The sequence below is a fragment of the Hipposideros armiger genome, unplaced genomic scaffold, assembly GCF_001890085.2.
Source record: "Hipposideros armiger isolate ML-2016 unplaced genomic scaffold, ASM189008v1 scaffold_27, whole genome shotgun sequence".
In the NCBI taxonomy this organism is placed as follows: Eukaryota; Metazoa; Chordata; class Mammalia; order Chiroptera; family Hipposideridae; genus Hipposideros; species Hipposideros armiger.
In genome coordinates, this window is record NW_017731377.1 from 5,292,943 (window position 1) to 5,302,027 (window position 9,085).

At 38.8% G+C, this 9,085-nt stretch overlaps 2 protein-coding genes across 2 annotated transcripts in view; one reads left to right on the forward strand and one right to left on the reverse strand.

Annotated features, from left to right (window-relative positions):
* Positions 1–9,085, reverse strand: part of SAP30 (Sin3A associated protein 30) — a 102,356-nt gene that overhangs the window by 70,272 nt on the left and 22,999 nt on the right. Inside the window, exon 4 of the transcript XR_002123227.1 lies at positions 1,025–1,117. The gene's annotated coding sequence lies outside the window, so the exon portion shown is untranslated. The remainder of the gene's footprint in view (positions 1–1,024; positions 1,118–9,085) is intronic.
* Positions 4,311–9,085, forward strand: part of SCRG1 (stimulator of chondrogenesis 1) — a 10,900-nt gene continuing 6,125 nt past the window's right edge. Inside the window, exon 1 of the mRNA XM_019636210.1 lies at positions 4,311–4,752. The gene's annotated coding sequence lies outside the window, so the exon portion shown is untranslated. The remainder of the gene's footprint in view (positions 4,753–9,085) is intronic.

Genomic DNA, 9,085 nt, shown 5'->3' on the forward strand with positions numbered 1-9,085 from the left:
TGAATCAATCTCTTGATCTTTCTAGGTTTTGACGAGTGGGTCATTTCCGAAAAACCCCAACATTATTGTTGGGATCTGGGCTATGATTCTATTTACTGTCAGCTCAATGCCTCTTTTAGACAGCAAGGAAATTAAAGGGGTTACTTTCAAGTTCCTTTCCTTCTTGGCTTCTTTTCCTACTAAAATCTATTTTCATGTTAACATTATCATTCATTCGGAATACTCTATGGGCTCCTAAAACTGCATCATTTTCCTTAACACATTCTCTCCTGATGTTCATTTTCCTGACTTTATTTCTATCCTATTTAAAGATCATGCTACTTAGAGTTTTCACAACCTCTATGCATAAATGCTGTGAAAACGTCCAACACTCCTAGTGGATGGCTTACTCTCTGGGCCCAGATAAAAGAAGTCTTGTGTTGGCTATTCTGACTAAAAGTTTCTGAGCTCTTAGGAAGACGCCCCCTACAATCTTCATTAGAGCCAAGGCTGCCTGTCTGGAAATCCTAGCAATTCCCAAGTACATCATGCCTTTGAAACTGCATTTCAAGATGAATGCCTCTAGGAAGCAGTTCTCTCCCTGGAGTTGTAGCGGCATCATTCAACATCTTACACAACAGTTCTTGTTAATTCTGCTCTCTCCTCAAGGGCCTCATTCTAGACTCCTCAAGGGAGTCTGTTTTCATAGGTTTCACTTCAGTGGCAGAAAGCTAAGTATGTGTGAGAGAGGTTATCTTGTTCAACCCCGTTGCAAAAACCATTCTAAGCACAAATGTTCTGAGTTCAGAGGAAGTCTTAAGGGAAACTTTAAATAGTTTTAATCAAAAAGAATACTCTTTGACTGTGTTCAAAGATACTTAATAACCCAGGTTAATTGTATCTATTTAACTGATTTTAAAGGAGTTTTAAAAGGTAATTTTGTCGTAGCTCATTATTTCAACAAACATACTGTGAATTAATTTTCAATTAGCGTAATTATTAGAAACTCCTTTTGTCAAGGATGCTCACATAAAACAGGTCCTACCTCTCTCCTGGGAGGAGCCTGTGAAGGTTGAAACCAGCTGCTGCTTCGCTCCACACTGCCTGCCACTCTCAGTGACTCCAGAAGGATTTAAGCCTGAGGGAAATGAGAGAAAGGGGTCAATTCCAGAACAGAGGAGCCGCAGATTCTGAATCAGGTCATATGCATGAGCTCCCAGGTGGAAACCAGAAGAGTTTATGTGTTCCCATTTTGTTTCACAGGCTTCAGATGTCTGATGTCTATAATTGTTTATATCTAAGGCCTCTCCTGAGGCTTCATCTGATTAGAAGGATTTTGTGGTTGTTATTGTTTGTTTGTCTTTTAGGGAATACTAATCGGCTGGCTTTTCAAATTGAATATGAATACTTTTAATATAACTGTTTAAGTTCTATATCAAATGTTTCTCTACTCATGAATTGGCTCTGTCACTAATTTGTGGGGATCTTCTATTTGTAACAAACCTGATTAGACACAAGAATGATAGCATATACCTATGTAAATAAAACACACACGCACACACACACACAAACACACACACACACACAGGCAGTATCACATAAAAACACAGGACATATTTTTCTAGAAACTGGACAGCATATCTGAATGGCCTTACCTACCTCATATAAAAGGTTTACTTTGGGAAGCTCAGAGCCTGTCTCAAAGAGACAGATGGTCTCCAGAGCAACATAAACTAGGGTTCAACAACAGGCCTGAGGAACAGGTGATCAGGAGAGAAAAAAAACCCAAAAAAGAATGCCCACGTTTCCATGTAGAAGAAAACAAATGGCAGTGTCAGATATGAGTCCCAAATTGAAAGTCACAAGGGCAGCCTCTTGAATTGCAGGCCTTGGTTTGCAATTCAGCTGCTTCTCAGATGAGTAACTCTGTGTAACGGACATCAGGATGAATAGCAGCAGATGTTTTTAAATTTAACAATGTTCAACAATTATCCCTTGAAATCATGGGAAGTCCAGCTAATGAAAAGTAAATGAGACACAACGAGGGACTAGGAAGCCAAGATCGAAATGTGCTTTCTAGGGGAAGTCTTTTCTAAGAGACTAGGAACATGATGCATAGAGGCACTAGACAGTTACCAAACAGCTGCTGTGTATCACTTGAAGCGAGTATGCAAGAAACCCAGCGCCAGGTATATAGTATGGGTTTGAATATTGCTGAATGTAAAAAAGTCCACTATTTTGAACAACTGTAGATTAAATACAAGGAAACAAAAAAGAATTAGACACACAGGGAAAAAAGGGTACAAGAGGAAAAGAGAGACTTCGTCCACGGGAAAGTCGATTTGTGTCGGCACCATACTTCCAACCTAAATCAACATGGAGTAAACAAGATGGATAGCTCTGCAGATAGAGTCAAGGCTGAATAGTCTCCATTTTCCTCCTCATACTCACATAGTTCTACACATTTAAGTCATACAAATAATTTAACCCTACCTGTGGCATAATCTTTATTTAGTAAGTATCAGGAAATTTATTTGTAAATATGCAAAGGAAATGTGCAGTCAATTGCACGTATGCCTCTCATCTTTTCTCTTGAATTCCATGTCACTTGCTCCAGCTTCAATGAAATGGAGACCAGAGACTTGACCTGTCTCAGGGCTGGTAACTGCTTCTGGGTTTGTTGGTCTTTCCTTTTCTCTACATACCTCCATATTGGGGTGTGGCTTTCCTAAAACGGCTGTCATCAGGGGCCTTCGACTCACCTCTATGCTTCCTGAAATGCTCTTCCTTTGACTTCCATGACAATACTCTCCTGATTTTTCCACTGCTTCTGGTTCTCTACTTATCCTTTAAATGCCAGTGCTCCGAAGGCTCTGATCTTAGCCCTATTCTCGTCTCACTCTATGATCCCTTCTACACAGCACAATGGGGAAGAGCCTAGACACTAGAACCACATTCCAGGGTCTTCTCACTTTCTGGCTGTGTGACATCTTGGGCAGATTACCTAACATCTCTGAGGTTTCCCCACTTATAAAATGGGACTAATAATAGTATCTATTTCATAGGGTCATAAGGAGGAGTAAATAAGTTCAGACATGTGAAGTGCCTGGCACACGGCAAGCGCTCTGTAACTTTGAAGGGGTACAGCATGGCCTCCACAATCATTTAGTTGAATAACTCGATTAGTCATTTAGCTTATATTTAGTTAATGAGTTGATAAACTCTAATTCTCTAGCCCATACTCCTTTTCTGAGCCACAAGTCCATTTAACCAACTAAACATTCCTAATTGCATCTAGGGCTTCTTAAAGTCAACATTCACAACTAACTCATTTCTATCTCTCCACTTCTGCCCCAACCAAAATTGCTCTTCTTTTTGTATTTTTTTCTCCAATATGAAGAAGAGCATCATCCATTCAAAGGTCCAAGCCTTTGAAATTATTTAATAAAGTCTCCTATTCTCTCAACTACGTCTACTCTAAACATAAAAACCTAATTAGTCGCCAAATCTTTTCCATTTTGCTTCCTAACTCTCTTCTCTCCTGGATTACTGCAAGGGCCCCTCTTCTCCCTGTGTCTTGTCTTTTTCCTCCCACACTATCCTTCTTTCACACTGCAGTCAGGGGTTCATCCCTTTAAATGTTTTCCATCATCTGTCCATTCACCTTCAGGATAAAACCCAACATTTTTAGCATAGCATATGAGGTATTTCACCGATTTATTTGTCTCTTTCTATCCCTCTAATTTTATCTTCCACTATTCCTAGTTCCAGGACACAAAACTGCCTATAATCCCCAAACTTGTTACCCTCTCCTTCACCTTCATGCCCTTATTGATACAACCTAGAATGACCTTTCCTCCATTCTCTGTCTAGATAATCCCTATTCTATTATAATATTTCTAACTCCAGCAACACTATTCCAAATTGAATTTTTTTAAAAACCCAATAACTCAAGGAGAGTTAACAGATGCTACCATTCCAGTACAGTTCGCTCAACACCAAGTGAAATACGTTTTGTGCTTTTATTTCTGAGACACAGAATAGATTTCTTCTTTAGTCATTTTATTATTGCTTTTCATTGGCTGGTAATGACTCTTTGGGGGAGGAGTTGGAGAGTTGGATTATATCTTCAACCAAAATGTAATAATAAGAAATCTAGATGGTGAGGAAAACTTGGTGAAAAAATGCAAAGAAACTGGAAGAGAAAGAGGTGCTCAGCTATTTTTCCAAATCATATTAGCCATTTCTCCTCCTCTTCCTTCTCTCCCTCCTTCCCTCTCTCCCTGGCTCACTGTCTCTCTGCCTGGCTCAGTGTCTCTCTGTCTGTCTCCATTTCTGTCTCTCACACACGCATTTGCTTTCTCTCACACACAGCTCTCTTCAGGTAAAAATCACTCTCTCTGTGTTCTTTTTAAATCCCTCGGTTTTATATTTTATTGCTCCAAGGCTGCCTCTCTGAGGTTCTTGTATAGACTCGTTATTTCCCTCTGTAAAGAAGCTGTTTAGTTCATCTTTGCCTGGTTTGTAAGAACCCACGGGAGGCAGTCTGTGCAGCCCAGTCTGTCTTCCATCCTGCCCCCCCCTCGCCCCCCATCTTGGCTGGAGCAGCAAGTCTGTCAATCCCAGGCGAGAGACAAGGCAGACAAAGGTTCATTTGTGAAGAACCTCCTTCCAGCACCTCCTCTCTTCTCCATTAGCCCAAACTCACCCAGTGAGTTGGAGCTTTTTAAAAGAGTCCTCTGCCAAGACCAAAAGGAAAAAAAGAAGAAAAGGGTATGTAATTTTTTTCTTAAAAATCATTTTGTGTCATTGATTCTGTTCCAAACTACTGCTACAGATTAGATAGAGAAAATGTATTTATGTGTTCAGTCATAAGAGAAAGACAGAAAACGAGAGAGAGAGAGAGAGAGAGAGAGAGAGAGAGAGAGAGAGAGAGAGAGACCCTCTAAAGAAATGATGGATGTACTTTGAAAAAGAATATGCTTCTTAGAATAAAGGAAAAAATCAAATTGAAGAAAGAGAATAGAAACTGTACATTCCTTAACTGGGAAAGTCACTTAATCAAAGTTTTAAAAAGAGGCAGCTACCTCTCTGTTATTTCTGACGTGTCCACCCTGAATCTAGTCTGACATCACAGGATCTTATGATTCCATCTCAGAACTATGTGAGGATGATGAAGTATATGGTTTTTTAAAAAATGCAATAGCTGTATCTCTATAATATCTACTCTACATGAAGTTAACTTCAATGTCTAAGAAAGCAAATGTTTTTTGCTTTTTAAAAATCCTGATTCCTAAAAAGAAACTGGTATAAATGTGTGATACAAAAAGGGAATTCATTGAATTTAACCTTGGTGTCTCCACCATGAAACACAGCACTGTGTCTGTACTGCTAAGATAAAGGGAGCCCTTTTTCCCTTTGGGGCTTATAAAAATTCCTCTCTTAAATTCCTTAACTTAGTTACACAGTCTGTGAAAACCTGTCCCAAAATGCTGGTCCTTTTCTCCATGATAATGATCTATGGTGGCCAGAAAAACAGTAAGAATGATGCAAGACTGAATATTAATATCATCTTCTAGCATTCTCCGACAGGCCTGACGGCTGATCACCTTTGGGGAGGAGGTAGACTTTGTTTGTCTACTGATGAGGGTCTCTTGGGTATTTGGGCTGATGGAGTCTGTTGTGGGGATGTTTGAAAGGCTTACCCACTTTCTAATAAGACTTTGATTCCTTTCACATACACTTTGGGAAGTTTCACTTCAGGACTCAGTCATTCTAACACAAACCTCTTGTAACACAGTTAATAAGAAAGAGAGAGAAGTTTTAAAATAACAGTGATTTTCATCCTCTTAAGAAAGATGATGGAAAACACCACAGACTGGACCGCAATTTTAATCTCTTGCAACTATAATTGTGATATTTTAGATGTCAAGTTCTGGGCTGTAATTTTCATTTGCTTTTGCAGCTTGTGCTTTTTTCTCTTGCTGTGTTTTGAAAGAAATCTGAAAATGGACTGCCCTTTCTGTCTAATTCATCAACTCGGTTTCATTCCACTTCTTTTAATACCAGTTCCCAGAACTCACATCAGTTGCCTATAGGAACATTGCACCATAAATGTCTCAGCACTTAAACTACATAGCCCTGTTAGTTTTGGCCATTAATAATTTTTCTTTTTCAGTTTCCATTTAACTCCAACCATTCAAAAGCTTGCTGGTGCCAAATGCCCTCACACAATCAAGATTTGCAATTCCCTACCCATATGATGGTGGCAATAATTTATTGCTTAATTGGAAACATCTTGCCCATAATTCTGTATCCTCTGCATTGATCTTTTAAATATTATGCCACTATTGGAATATGAATGGTATCATACATTAGGTACAATATTAATTACATAAAATTGAACGTTAAAAAAAAAACAATGGGTAACTGAGGATCTCTTGCTTATTCCTTCAGATATTCTCTTTTTAGCCTTGTTTTCTTTTGTAATTTGAATGTACTTCAGTAGGAATTTTAAGTGCATGTACTTCAAAAAAAAAATAGAGCAATTTGCTTCAAATTTGCCAGTCATTTTGTCTTGCTGGAACTTGAAAATATATGGTTTTGACAGATTGCCAAGAATGAAGGTTGGTATCCTCCAATGAAAAAAACCAACCAATGTATCACAGGATCATACTGGTCCACACATTTTTTCCTCTTGCCAAATAAGAATTAAAGCTATTTATCTGCATTAAGTAAAGGAAGAAGAGAAGACTTCAGTTTAAAAATGTAATTTCTAAAAAGTTAAAAAAATAAATAAAACTACCAGTAAGTACTTGCCAGGTGTGGAACTTTCCATCGTGTATGTGACTGAGACTGTGACAGAAACACTATTTTATGCTCTGGCATGGACATAGTCAGGAGAGGTGCATGGTATGGCAACATACCCACTTACTTTTCCAGCAATTTAGTTTTCATTCCTTCAGTCAATGTTTTTTGAACACTTACTGTGAGCCTAGCATTGAAGCAGGCACTCTGAGAGATGCAAAATAAGTAGAAGTTACAGTCCTGGCCTTTATGATGCTGGCGTCTCCTCTGAATTTGGCTCCCTTGAGCCCTCAGTCCTTCGCCTCTTCTCTTTTCAACCTATACTCACTACTCTGCCAGAAAAAATAGCTATAAATGTTATCAATAAATATCTTGGATAACTCTCAATATCTGGATACTATCAATAAATATCAATAAATATCTGTATTTCCAGCCCAGACCTTTCAGACTCATATACAACCTCTACTCAACATCTTCACTTGGATGTCTAGTAGGCATCTCAAACTTAACTTGTCCAAAAATTTATTCTTGAATTCCCCCCAAATGGACAGTATCCAATTCTTTCTCAGCCCAATAAATGTCAATAGCATACAGGTAAAAAACCTAAGAGTCAACCTTGATTCCTTCCCTCTTGCCTCATATCTTCCACCAACTTTCACCAATAGCCTCGTTACTTCTACTTCCAATCTTGTCTCACCACAACACATCTTTATAGAGTTAAAAAAAATTGTTTTTAAAGACATAAATCAGATCATGTTACTATTCTATTAAAATCTTACAATGGTCTCCCAATATACTCAATAAAATCTAAAGTCTTTACCATGTACTATAAGACCCTTTATGATGTTTCTTGATCTTCCTTCCCAGGTATAGGTAAATTCACAAAATGACCATCACTAAACGGCAAAATGGCTTTCAGTGAATTTCCCACTCTCAGCTGTAGCCACATTCTCTACATGGCTAACTGGCCTATGAAAAATGTTGACAATGACAAGGCATTATTTAGTCAAATTCACAGTTCTTGGAGTACAGATCCTACGTAAGTGTTATGGGAACATAGAACAAGGAAGCTGCTAGGAGTGGTATGCGCTGGATCAGGGAAGGCCTCTTAGAACAGATGAGTTTGAGGTTTGGTCAGAAATTAACATAAAGGGGAAAGATGAGAGGGAACAACAAGGCAAAGATACATGTGAAAGATTGAAGAGACGACTGGTCTAACTGTCTACTAGTTCAGCAGTAGTGAATGATAGGTATGGAGGGAAAATGAAAGGAAGACCTGAGGATTGGTCCAAAGAAGTTCACAGTCTTTTAGATAACATGACACCTCTGCAGGTTCTTGCTCAGGATTAAAACTGTGTTTTCAGAGAAGCATTCATTTAATACTACAAATATTAATACTACAAATATTAATTGAATACTACATCATATTAACCACTGGGTATGTGGTGGTAGAAGATAAGTCAGAGAAAACAATTAGAGTTTTAAAGAAATTATGTTTCTAATGTAAATGTTAAGAGTTTTCCAGTATCCTGTCACTAGCCATCCCATTTTCTCCTCCTTAACACCTTCACTTATGCATACCAAAAAGAAACACATCAAAATGTTAACAGTTCTCTTTACATTGAAACTAGTTTAATTTTATTCTATCTATGCTTTTCTGTATTTTCCATGTTTTACATTGGGTATTATTACTTTTTCTGAGAAAAAAATATTAAAAAAAAAAATCTGGAGTGGCCGGTTGGCTCAGTTGGTTAGAGCGCAGTGCTCATAACAGCAGGGTTGCCAGTTCGATTCCCACAACCACTTAACTTGGAGCTAAGCTGTGCCCTCCACAACTAGATTGAAGACAACGACTTGACTTGGAGCTGATAGGTCTGGGAAATACACACTGTTCCCCAATAAAATTTATATATATATAAAAGAAAATCTAATCAAGTTAACGGCTCTAATTAGAACTATCTAATGGAAAGAAAACTTAAGCAGTTAACAGTCATGGAATGAGCTCAGGAACAAATAATACCTATATGCAGGAAATAATAAGAAGGGTAATAAGAAGCTGGCTAGGGCTGGCCGAGTGGCGCGTTGGTTAAGTGCTGGCTTGGGATGCCAGCTCTGAGCAGCAGGGCTCCGGTTCGGATCCCACATATGTGGGCCAGTGACACTGCCCTCTACAGCTAAGATGCTGAACAACAGCTCAACCTGGAGCCAGGCTGCCCCATGAGTCGCCGGTGATGGCATAGGCTACAGCCCCTGGGGCAGTGGGTTGCCATGGGCTACCGTATGTAGCCAGCAGCCAGCG